This window comes from Nanorana parkeri, unplaced genomic scaffold, assembly GCF_000935625.1.
Source record: "Nanorana parkeri isolate BGI_ZX_2015 unplaced genomic scaffold, ASM93562v1 scaffold427, whole genome shotgun sequence".
In the NCBI taxonomy this organism is placed as follows: Eukaryota; Metazoa; Chordata; class Amphibia; order Anura; family Dicroglossidae; genus Nanorana; species Nanorana parkeri.
Genome location: NW_017306695.1, coordinates 348,190 through 362,136, shown reverse-complemented (window position 1 = coordinate 362,136; position 13,947 = coordinate 348,190).

Sequence of the window (13,947 nt, the reverse complement as noted above, 5' to 3'; positions counted from 1 at the left end):
GTTGTGAGGTAAAGGAATCTGTGCTATCAAGAAAAGCCATAGGGGAGATAGAGGGGGTGTTTGTGAAAGAACTGCCTGCAGCAACACTTATAGGACACAGTTGTTCTGTGCGTTCAGGTAAGTACTCCAACTTGCATCAACTGCTTCAGAATTAATTTTCTTCCACTAACAAGTGACAGACCTTATTTTAACACCTTGACAGTAGCGATATGGGGTTATTTCATCCCACTAACACCAACACTGTGGCTTGTTTTATCCCATTAACACAAATGATGGGGCTTGTTTTATCCCCCTGCCACTAATATTAGGGTTTATTATTTCCTCCAGACATCCAAATTAGGGCTTCTTTTTTCTCACTGACATGAAAAATGGGCTTATTTTATCCCTCTGGCACCAACAATGAGACTTTTTTTTTATCCCAATGACCAGAGATGGATTAATAGGGCCTCGGACAGGTTGATAGCTGATAGCTTTGGAGCCCTTGCTTCCATATCTGTCCTTACTGCTTGAAATATTGGCAAGATGGAGGAGCACTTTACTGCACATAAATCACAAAACTGTGAATGGGGTCTATAAGTGTGTCTAAAAACACTTTTTGTGCCTCTATGGTAATGAACTAATGCAGAATACAAATACTGCAGGACACTGGGTGAATTGAAGTGTGGTAGGGCTGTGTGTTATTGTGTACCCACTTCTATGTTCACGGTGCATAGACCCAACAGTCTTGTTTAGGACCTTCTTGTTCAAGTACTGATACTTTTCCAGCTCCATTGAAAGACTAGACTAGAAAAACATTCAAAAGTTAAGAAGCAGCTGTCAGCTGTGACCCTGGTAATTCTTGTCAAAATGCCAAGTATCGGCACATATACTGATACAGATACTGGTATCTGAACATCCCTAATATATATACTACTTACTTGCACATAGTTATTTGTTTTTTCTTCCCTTTATGTTTGCAGTAGATGATATGAAATTAAATATTTAAATAAGTCTCTCCAAATATGTTGTTTTTACATGGTGTGGACAGGCATTAGGTGATTTGGTGCATTGCTAAATGGAATAGATTGGTTCTGATGTCATTAGGGAGTTGTGCTTGTGGCATGCCCGTATGGGTTAATGGGGAAGGACTATGTACTTGTACTTATGTGACTGATGGGGATATACGTAGAAGATTAAATGAGTCACTGAGCGTACCCTTGAAAAAGATCTGTGGACAAATACATTGGGGCAGGGCTTAGTGGCACTGTTGGATGAAGATCCCGTCAGGAGTCCGGATGGTGAACTATTAGAAGTGTACTAGGAGACTGTTCAAACAACCTGTGAAGCTGAGTCTTTTCTTGTAAATTGTATGATGCTGATTTACATGGTGCTAGTTAGCACTATAAAGATGCCAGTACTGTTTTTATTGGATTTATTAAATTGTATTTGGTTTTGTTGTATGTGAGTTTTTTTCCCATGTTGTGTATATGAGGGAATACTGAAGGGCATATTTCAAGACCTGCACAGCCTAAACTCTTAAACTTTGTTTTTCAATAATGGATCTAGATCATACAAATATACATTACCCAGCAATGTATTTCCTTACATTTTTGCCCAAATACTTACAATCATCATGTTTCTTAACAGCTGGCTTCAACTCTCTCAGTTCTGCTTTCCTACATTTCCTGTTGAGCAAAAGATCAAAAGGGACAGCATAGTCTCCAGCAGCTGTTCATTTACTACCTTGTAGAAAGAAATAGGGAGAAGGGAGGATGAGCAGGGGAGTGCCATGCCCTGCCATGCCTGTGTGTGTGTGGAGAGACCCACAGCTTACTTTTTTTTTTTTCTATTTAAAATTTTTGTTTTATTGAGCAAATTAAACAAAGAAAGTACATACAATGTGATCAAACATATCACATCCCAAAAGAAAAAGAAAAACGACAAATAAACAACATATCACTTTACATCTTCAAGTGAGCAACCTCCTAACTATGAGGTTGTTTGGTTAGGTCACTAGACATTGCAGGCAGGTACTCACAATTGGCAATTCCAGCGTAATCTAGTCTCATTGCTATGCAATAATAACATCTGGCATATCACACAGGACATTCGGGAGGATATGTAGGTTTGGAAGTATGAGCAATCTTTCAGGACAATGGCCTGTGATCAGCTGGTTATGAACTCGGCCTACAGTAATTCTCCTGACATAAGGCAAATAACACCCACAGCTTACTGTCACCCACAAGGGTGACTCCATAGGACCCTGCAAGGGAAAGAAGCCACCCTAAAACAGGATATCAAGGCCAATGCTCAAGGAACAAGTTGATCCTGCAGAAAGTTTGCAACTTTTCAAAGTGATTTAATCAGCATTTGCAATAGCTTAAACGCCTTTTGACATTAATGTCACTTAAAGCAAGCAGAGCCATGGGTGATTACAAGAAAAGAAAAACTGTATCCCTGGCGTGTTTTGCCTTTCCATAGTTAGAGAGGCAATCAGAGAGTTGAGTAGACATGTGCACTGCCAAAAAATTTGTTTAGTTTCATTTCGTTTTAAATTCGGATTTGTGTTATTTCGTTTTTCGGGATTCGGGTGTGAAAGTCAATTCGGATTCGGAATTCGGATTCGGACGAAATTCAGTAGCGGTAGTTCGTTTCGTTTTCTGTTCTTATTCGTTTCTTATTCGTTTCTTATTTGTTTCGTTCGTTTGCAGCAAAGTGACATTTGAGGGGGGAAAAATATTTTGGGAATATCTGATCTGGGAATAAATATGGTGAATGTTGCTATGTGGATTGGGGCAACATTCACCATATTTATTCCCAGATACATGTTTGTACCAGTCATTCTGAATTGAGAAAGCTGGTTGTATGACAAGTGAAACATCTTCAAGAAAAATACAGCAAGTCTAGTTGCCTTGACTTATTTTTTACAGATATACCATGGCATGGTTATATGCTAGTTAAGTGTTATCATTCACACAACATACCTAAAAATATATTTTTAAATATATATGTGTTTAAATATTTTTTACCTTTAAATATTTCTTTGGAGGAGGCATTTGTGAAGACTGCATGCTATTCTTTACAGTTTCCCCATTGAACCACTAGGGACACAATTAAGGGAATTTATCAAACCTGGAGCAGCTGTGCATGACAACCAATCAGCTTCTTTCTTTCATTTTCAAATCTTGGCTGAACAAACTGAAGAGAGAAACTGATTGGTTGCCATGCACAGCTGCTCCAGATTTTGTCTGCTCCAGTTTTGATAAATTCCCCCACATGGGTTTTCTCTCATTAATATACATTGCGTCTAAAGCTTTGTTAGGACAGTGTTCAAACCAAATTTACAATTAATAATGAGATCTGCCAACACAAATACAGACAGGGTTAATTATGATAAATATTAGCTCAACACACCCCCTCCTTAACATTACATGGGGGAAGGGGGGCTTGGCAGGATTTTTAAGCAAGTAAAAAGCAATTAAAAAAAGAAGCAGCAATTTTAAATTGTAATTTATTTTTAATAATTTTTTTAAGTTATACAATGTGAATGGGAACATGTAACAAATATAAATTATTATTATTATTATTATACATGATTTATATAGCGCCAACAGTAAGTATTATTCCAGTTTGGCTGCTATAGTGGAAATATACTTCAAGGCTAAAACAAGTTAAAAACAAACTCACAATGACAGGCACCATTATTAATGCATTCCTACTCTCCCGATGTACTGAGAATGGAGATAGCTCCTCCCTAAAGATGTCACTGACCCCACCCAATGCGTTTCATTACTGAACTTCCTCGGGAGCAGTGTTGGTGGCTTCCACATTTACAACCTTATGTATAATTTACAGATAACCTTACATAATACCTAATACCTTCAACCCCCTTTCTCATTTTTAGTGCATTGATTTTTAACTATGATCTATCTATGATTTCTCTGTTACCTTGCAGTACTTGTTCTCTAGCACCACTTGCTGGCAAAGAATCACATTGTGGCTCCATTCAATTAAAGCATAAGTTCACCTTTATGTCCATGTTTCATGTTACACTCAGATTGCTTCATGCATGTCAACATGTATGTGTTTGCATGTATATTTTGTAAAAATATAAATACATAATTTACACACTATTAATGCAGGCACATTTTTACCATAAATAATCTCTTACTCCCATTTGGATTTAGAATTTATTTGTTAAACTGGGGTCATATTTAGCCCCCATAGCTACCTCTTTGTAAATAAGATCTATTACAATACCAGAAAAAAGTATTAGTCATAGCAATCTGTACAATTTAAAATTAATTACAAATTAAAGTTGGGACATTGTTACACATGTATATATGATTCAAAAGTATATAAGCACTAGGAAAAAGCTTGCGGATATATTAGCAATGTAAAGAGAGACATTACATTGATACAATTTATATACGTAGGAACTTTGTTGCGGAAGGTTTACTATGCAGCACTTTAGTCTTCGGTCTAGCACAAAAATATATGTGATGTCATGTCTTTTGGTGTGTGCTGCCAAAGGTTTTCAGGGGATAGGGGCAAGTACTTTTGGACCATGTTGATGTGTTTTATGGGATTTTTGGAGGACATATCGTTTAACACATTGTTATTTTTTAAACATTTTTAATAAATAAAAAAATAGATTCTTAAGGAGTTTGTCTCATGTGGTGTCCAATCACAACTCCCTCTTTGGTATATATAATTAAAATTAGTAGGAATACCTGCCATGTACTTATGCCATATCCCACCTCAACCTAACCACTGTACCATCATGTTCTCAAACAATTCATCCCCACACAGCTACCTCTTCATGTATCACTTCTCCCTCCCTTTTAGATTGTAAGCCCTCAGGGGCAGGGCCCTCCTTATCATCTTGTCTTGAATTCTATTGTGATTGTAATGTCTTCCTTATATTGTAAAGCGCTGCACAAATTGTTGGCGCTATATAAATCCTGTATAATAATAATAATGAAAACTCCTGTGCTATATAAAACTACTTTCACATCCCCCATGGTTCCTTTTTAATAAATATACACTATAAATCTATATATCCCCCTTCACTGGAGCACATAGAGTCACTGACACTTACTATAGCTCTCCTGGGCATTTTTTTCCAAAGGTTTATACATTTTTTAGACATAATAGATGGTGGTTATTCTACATGTAAATACATATTTAATTTTGCTTTTATCCAATATATCTTTTTTGCTTACAATTAACAATTCCGTAAGTTCTTCCTTATAGCTTTTTATTGGGTCCTTACGTAATATTTCAGGTCTTTTTATCTCCCAAGAGTCTTTCCATTTTTTTCGGTGATTTCCTTACCTAGAATCACAACACCCCCTCCTTTATCGGCTGGCATAATGACTGTATATTTCTTTCTTTCCAATTCTTTCTTTCTCTCCAATTCTTCAATCCCTGTTCTTATGTCATTTCCTTTCTTTAATTTATCTTATTTTTAACTTTCTTATATCTTAACAAACCATCTGTCTAAAAACCTCTAGGCAATGATTTGATGCATTCTGTGGGTAAAAGCGGTAGTAAACCATCACCACAAAAGCAAAATCATGGTCCTCCATGAGGTGTTTGCCATGCTCCTGGAAGCAGGAGTGAAGCTGGAAACTGGAGTGCTGACTGTGAATGCAATGCAGACTGCAGGTGCAGACATGGCGAGGCTGAGACTTGGTTGCTGCTGGGATTGTGGTTACAGGGGAGGTGCAACAGAGGATGTGAGGGCAGTGAAAGCAGACTCTATGGGTGCTGTGAAGCTGAGGAGTAATGGAAGCTGTGGATGCAGCACAAACAAGGCTGGGGTGCAGCGGAGATTTGGCTGTGGGTGCAGCTTTGGCTGCTAGGTGGGGTTCAGCGGATACCACATAAGCTTCCCACAAGGGATAAAATAATTTAGTAATGAGGGGAAGTGGATATCGATTTTTGATGGTGATGGTGTTCAGGTCTTTGTAGTGTATGGAAAGTCTTAGAGTCCCATCCTTTTTTGCCAGAAGGCGAGGCAGATTTACAAATAAAGTCTTTTTTTTTCTAATTTTTTGAAATATATTCAGACAAGGCCTGAATTGAGAATGGGTAATAGGCCCAGGGATCGATGGCTTAGTCAAAACAGTGGTGAGTAGACATCAGAGGTATTCTTAGAAAAGACATGAAAGAAATTGGCATTGGCAGCAAGGACCTGTGGAATGGTCAAAGCATGGGCCAGAGGTACAACATAAAAAGAGTAGGGGAAAGACACTGGAAATTGCAGGGAGGTTCCCTGGCTATAACTTTGAGAGTGAACTAGTTTTGGTCCAAACCTGAGCTCATCCCTACATGCATCTTTGTCAAATGGCAAACATAACATTATTGCATTGCTTTCTCTGTATTTCCTTCTTTTTTGTTGCATATTTCAAAATATATTTTTTTCTCAGAATTTTCAAGCACAGCTACCACTGGAGAACTCAGTGATATATATCTAGAGGTTCTAGTACAGAAAGTTCATCCATTTTCTCGATGGGTCACAGGTTTCTATATGTTTTTTATTAGAACCATGATGAGAAAGTGTATCTTTATTTATGATTTGGTTGAAATTAAAAACAGATTTTTGAAGTGTGGATAGATGCCACAAGGCAAAATGAATGTTTATCATTTTATTACATTTCACAGCTATATGGTGTACATAAATAAAGTACACTGGTCTTCAGAACACATAAGGGCAATATAAATAAATTTACTGCTTCCTCTGTTCTGTGTTAAGAAAGAAGCTATTTTCAGAATATTAACTGAACAACCATCAGTGCTAACATAAATAGCCCATTTCTGTATTATCATCAATATCATATAAAAAAGAAAATACATTTGTTTATCTCATAAACAAATACCAAAATTACAGCAATGCAAATCCACAGAATTTGTATGTTTACATTGAGAATATGTATGTAAATTGTAGTCTGACAACACAAAGGACAAGGGGACATTGACACATTAGGAGATATGAACATACTTTACTACATATTTTGTAGTAAAAGTTACTTTATGATAAGAGCGGTTAAGTTGTCAAATGCCCTAAAGCATGAAATGGTAACATCAAGGTCAATTATGGCATTTAAAAAAGATCTGAAAAATGTTCTTACAACTAATAAAATTCATAGCTACAAACTGCCCAAGGATATAATGGGGACATTCTGAACCATAGAACTGATTTGACAGTGCTTGAGAGTCCTGGAATAGGTCTCCGAAATCCCCATCCATGCAAAATTGGGCAGAAGTCAACAAATTTGTCTCCCACTGGACCGATTTTCTGCAGGAACTATGAAAGGATAAATATGACTGACACGAGTCTGTGTTTCCGCCAAGCTAACTATGCACATGTGTACACAGGATGGGTCAAAAATAGGTACTGTATATGTAAATGATCCATGTATGGCATTTTGGAGAAGGTATGCACTACTAATATATATATTGTGGCAGTGCGTGGCAATGCCATGCTAGATGCTGGCGACACAGACACCAAGGACTCTCAGCCAGAGGGGCTGAGAGGTTCCAGAATATTAATAGATTCACAGGGAAGAAGCTGGCCTTTCAGTTTCTTCCATCTTTTCTGGATTGTAGCTGGGATCTGGATCTCTGGAGATTTCTAAGAACTCAAGGGTAGAGTTGGTGTGGTGTGGGCTGCAGGCACATAGGGCTCCTGCTGGGAAGAGGACGAGGTTGTGTCCAGGAGTCAGGCGGACTCCACCCAGAAGCCAGAGTGAAGCCAGGAGGCTGTGAATGTGTTGGAGGCACATGGAAGGCAGCCAAGGAGGCTTGGAGAGCCTGTGACACACAAGGGTTGTGTGGAGGAGTCGCACTAGAGGTGTGGAAGGATGCTAAAGGGTAAAGCATACTTCTGAGGAGTCTTGCTGATGAAAAACATTAACAGTCCTGGGACTAGGACACATCAGAGCATATGTGACAACCGTGAGTTGGTGAGACACTGTCATATTGCTTATTGCTAGAAAACAAGCAAACCTTATGTTTGACACTGAAGAAAGCTGTGTTTTTGTTACGTAAGAAATAAAAGACTGCCCTTTTTATGTTACAACGGCTTCAAGACTGGTTCCTAAGCGCTCGCCATTTGTGCTAACCTCCACAACATCACAATATATATATATATATATATATTTATATACACAGTATAATTTAGAACCATTTAGAATTATATGGCAAAAAGTAGGAATACAGTACTGATCGGGTCATGTTTAGTATCTTTGGTGCAACACCCCTAGAACCTGTCTCAGACACGGTGACACTGATTACTGTCTTAGGTGTTTGAAATGTCCTCCATCAATGTTGCAAACATTTCTGGATCCTCTCCCTGACACTGTCACACACTAACACAAATTCCATATCTGATACAAGGCTATGGAAAGGAATTATCAAGACTTAGCGAAGTCAGCCCTAGCTGTAATATGGGGCACCCGTCTGAATACAAACTCTGCACTATGATACCAGCACCAATAGCAGATTCTGCTTTTAACTCTGAGCAAATAATCATGTAGCAGGTGGAAGTGCTAGAGCCTGCTCAAATGGCATTCACATTTGCCTAAAACATGTTCTTTAACCACTTAAAGACCATGGTGTTTCCCCCCCTGCCTGCCCAGGCCATTTTTCAGTATTAAGCGCTGCGGTACTTTGACTGACATTTATTCAGTCATGTGACGCTGTACTGAAATTAATTTTATACCATTTTTTGGGGACAGATAGAGCTTTATTTTGGTGGTATTTAATCACCACTGGGGGTTTTATTTTTTCCTATATTAAGGGAAAAAACATTTTAAAAAAGTTTTTTTTTTACATTATGTTAGGAAACATTTATTATTACCCAATTTTTTGGTAAAATATAAAACACAGGGTCACGTCAGGTAAATAGACACCAAACATGTCAAGCCTTAAAATTGCACAAAAAAACTACTATACCCAAAATTGACCACAGGCGACGCTTTAAAAGCTTTTACCGCTCATCAGTTTAGTGCTAACATTAATTAATGGTCCTAGAATTATTGCTCTCACTGCGACGTTCACTGTGATATGTAACACTTGCGGCATAATGGGCGCAATCGTCATTTTTGCATGTTTGCGCACCTGACGCATGTCTGTACGCATGTATGTATGTATGGGTGGGGACTTGTATGTGGTTTTTTAAAATTCTTTTTCATGTGTATCTTTATTTATGCAACTTTAATTCCCCCCCCTATTTTTTGTTTTCACTTAATGCTATTGTTATCACATAGGGGGCTAAGAAATTCTCTATGTGAAAGCAAGGAGATGTCACAGGTCCTCTTTATGGAGACACCAGGGGTCACCTAGAGACCCCCAAAGAAAAATAGAATGTTTCTACTGGTAGTCCAGAATGTGTCCTGCCACACGCCTTACCAGAAAATGCCTTGAGAAATAGGTGCTGTAGTGTCTGCGGATGGGGCTGCACAAATCAGAAGAGAAAAAAGATTTCATAAGCACACTGAGGGAATGTGTCCCAATGAACATCTTTTAGTGACACATATTGTCACAGCAAAAACAACGTTTCGGGGCCATGCAATACTGGTCACACATTGTTATGGCTGTTAACTTTTTCTGCCCCAATCGAATTGGTACCTTTTCAGTGTTGTACTTTGTTATATCATTCATATTGTTTATTGTATGTATTTTTGTATTATGGCCCTCTTTACCATCTTGTCTTGAATTCTATTGTGATTGTAATGTCTTCCTTATATTGTAAAACGCTGCGCAAACTGTTGGTGGTATATAAATCCTGTATAATAATAATAATAATGGCAGGAATGTGATGTCGCAATGAAGTCAAGGGGGGTTGTAGACTAGATTTTCTGCACTTTCTTACTGGTTTCTATACGTGGGTGTTTGTTTTATAAAGGTTACTATGTACAGCATGTTTGTCAAACTGAGCCCAATGAAGGGGACCCTACAAGTTGCTTCTTCTGTAACAATTTGTGTCAACAAAAAACATTTGTTGGGATGCATTCCTGCGGTGTGCTGGTGACACCTTCCTTCTCTTCTGTTTCTACTGGTAGGTCACCAGTTCAGATTTGTTCCATATTTCTTCTTTATTTCAATTTAACAATTTAGAGTGCAAAACAAGGAATGCCGCACCATTGCAAGCCACTGAGACTGTTTAGAGGATTTATAGCATCTATTAAGAATTAACTACTTACTAAAACTTTGATAAAAATGAACAGTTATTATTTCTTTTTCTGTAATTTTAAGAGCTAAAATACCTGGTGTGTTGTGCTATAATGTTTTTCTTGAGTTGCTGTAGATGATGCCTTAACATTTACCAAGAAATGAACTGTCCTCTATTGCCACAATAAATATGCTTTATGCATCCAAGTAAATATTAGACAGGCTGCTATAAAAAGGTAACAGTTTTAAATGGCATATAAATAGATTCTAAAATGTAAAAAGGCTTTAAACTTTCAACGTGAGTCAATTTCATGATGTTCAGGTAACAATAAATGAGGAACAGAAACATTTAAAAAACAACAAGAACGGTCTCACAATTTAATGCTTAAAGAAAGTGGATAGGAGAAAAATGTCACATGAACTGATATAATTGTGATATAGTTTAGTTTTTAATAACGTTTACTATATGGGATTGGAATGTATTTGTAAGGCTTTCCAATACGAATGAGGGAGAGCTCTAGCTTCAAATGTAGATTTTCCAAGTACTTAGGGCTTTTTATCCCACTTTCCTTCATCCAGTTGTTCAACATAACACACACCGTGATTTGTTAGCATAACAATAAACACAAATGTCTTACAGCCTCCTGGATTTTTTGTAGCACAGCTCTGTCTATTCCTCAGGCAAGACCTGCCCCAGAATCAGAACCTCTCAGATGTCAGTCTTGCTTGGCAGCCTGGCTGTGTAGGCTTGGCAGACTTGGACTCACTCCCACATGTCTGTTTCCAAGTTGCATCTGCAGCGCGTAGGAGCAAAAACTGCCCAAAAAATACCCTCTCTCTTAAGAGAGGGTATTAGAGAAGGGTAATACTTCTCTTAACCTCACCATATACACACCAGGACAGAAACTCTTGCTCCCCTATACAGGACATTTTTGCCATTTATCACCCTCCTCATGGCTACCCTGCTTCCTTAGTCCTTATCCTGAAAAAAGTTCTGCCCATTAGAGGATCTGTGTGGATCTTCACCTGAAACTTTTCCACCATGCTTTTTCAGTTTGGAGATAATTCCACTGGCAAATCTGCCCAAGCAGCATCCAAAGAGGGACTCCCCAGTATGCAACCAGTGGTATATTCTACATTTGCCTGCCACCACACTTTCATAAATTCCCAAAGGGCGCTTCTTACCAGTATGTTATTAAGAGTGATGTCTGAGTATTTTAATCTGGGTTACACCAGCCATATTACAATCAGGGCATTTACAAGGGATGGCATCTTTGTGGGTAACAAAGGAACTCAATCAGTGATATTATTCTATAAGCTTTTTCAGCAATAGGGCCTTTATGGTGTATTTCAGTAACATAACTCCACATGTGCTGACCAAGCTTAAGCATCTGGGACAAATATACTTACAAAGCTCATATTGGGATAATTCCTCTACACTGACTTTTACTTTTATTCTGCTTTGAAAGGATTATGTTTTCAATCATTTTGCCAGAAGCAGGTATGGGCTGTTCTAACTGGGAATCAAATTCCTTTTTGTCCATCATCATTGAGAAGGAAAGATGCTCACCACGTTCAGAACTTTAATTCAGCACATTCTTAAAAGTCTCACTACTGTCAGATCTCCCCTTTAGCTCTGTACCACAGAGCTCTGGGCGTGCTTCTTTAAAGAGAAAGCAAAGTTCTTTTTTTTTTTTAAAAGCTGACAACTAGGGGTTTTATAACAGAAGAGACACTGCATGTAGTTCTCTGTGCATGCACGGGAGTTTCATCATCGCAGCCTATTCAATCAAGAGGCCGAAGATGCTGAACCCAAAAGAAGACCAGGAATAGATGGAAGTGCTGGTGATGGAGGATAGTGCTGGCATTGCAATGCTGTAGGAGATCACCTGTAAGGTGAGTCTGCATTCATGTGCTAATATGCTGTACATACAATAATATTATGGCAAACATCTCCTGAGGGCCCAGACATTGTAATTTTGTGTTGGCAGTTTATTACTGGTTTAAGACTCAATCTTACGCTCCCGAAGTTTCCATAATTGTGGGACATCCTTCCCCAAACTAACATCCTGTACTACTGCAGGACCTACTTCCACTGTACAGGTACTGTATCCCCTGGAATTTCCATCTCTGCTTTTGCTTAGAAGCAATTACCTACCTAACTGCAAATGCCAGTTCTCTCTATTATATCAGACTGGTGCTATAAAAATGTTTGTTTTTTCTTATGGTAACGAGTATTTGGGTCCCATAACGCATTTCAGTATTCATTGTTAACAGTTAAAGACAACTACTTGTTTTCCCGACTCAGTTTCCGGCAAGGCAATGTCTACAGAGTATTACACACAGATGAGCAGTTATCTCCCTCAGCAACTTAATGAAACATTGACTTATCTGCTATCGGATTCTCTGCAGACAAATTTCCCTATGTCTGACATCTAATATAGGTAACCAAATACCATGTTCATCTCTCTCTCTCTCTCTTTCTTTTTTTTTGCCACATACCCTTTAAACCATTGCTGGGTTACAGACACACAGGATTCCATACACCACATTACATGGCAGCAATCTTGCAGTGAATGGTGAAACATTTTACCATGCCAGTACCAAACATTGTGCCAAAAGGTCCCGATCTTGTTAACCTTTGTTGAGTATTAACTCCTTGTTGCAAGCGTTGGCACACTACTGTACCAACTCAGTGCATAGTGGCTGAGCATTCAATAGTTTACATAATTCTGTCGTCATGTCTGTCATAATAGGGAACCCCAAATCCACAACAAGATTCTCTTGGGGACCCTCATGTGGTTAAGCATTTGGAGATACTATGTTACTAGTGTTTTAAATGGATATTTCTCTGAAAGAGACCTCCTCAAGGTAGCCCTGTCCTTAGCCCACACAAGCCTGGTTCTCTCCCTGAGGGGTTGCTATGTGTGTTATCTACTCCTTCCACTCTGAGTCAGCAACCATGGGCTGCTCTACTACCTTGCAAGGGACATTACCAGTTCAGTACACTATGTATTTAATCACAGTTGATTGTATTAACCAATTTTTGGCAATATGATTATGTGGCATTTATTTTAACCATGCCTGCCTTCTCAGCAGGGATCAACAGACTCAAAACAGAAGAAGCTCCGCTTTTGCCATTCATAACCCATACCAATTGAGAGATCTAGCTTCAAACGAAGGGTTTTCCAATGACTCAGACCACTCTGCAAAGTCCATTTTAGGGCCCAGTTTTATTCATCCAATTGTTCAAGATAAAACAGTGTTCTGGCCATGCAGTGGTTATTAATTATAACAATGACCACAAACGCAATTCAGTCTAATGGCTTTTTTTGCAGCACAGCTCTATTTATTGCTCCTTAGGACAGAGTTACCTGAGTTTGAGCCTTTCTGCTTAATGTCCAACTCTCAAACTTCAGTCTGGCTTAGCAGCCTATCTGTGTAGGCCACACAGACCTGGACACCCACTCCCTTTGTGTCCAAATTCAAGCTGCTCCTAGCACATAGGAACAAAAACTATTTAGGGGTTATTCACTAAAGAGCCAAAGGATCCAGCCAAAGCCGACTGATCTCCACGCAAATGACAACTGGGCAGAGCCAACCCTGATCTCACGTCTCGCTCCGCCCAGTTGTAATGACAGATCAGTGTCCCCAAAAGACTTGGGGAAGCTAATCTGTCATTTAACAATAACAACGTGTCACTTCTAGCTCCACCCAATTGTTTTTTCTTTTCTTTAAAATAACTTATTTTTTTTAAATGTTCCTAATTTTTATCATTTTAACCAGTTG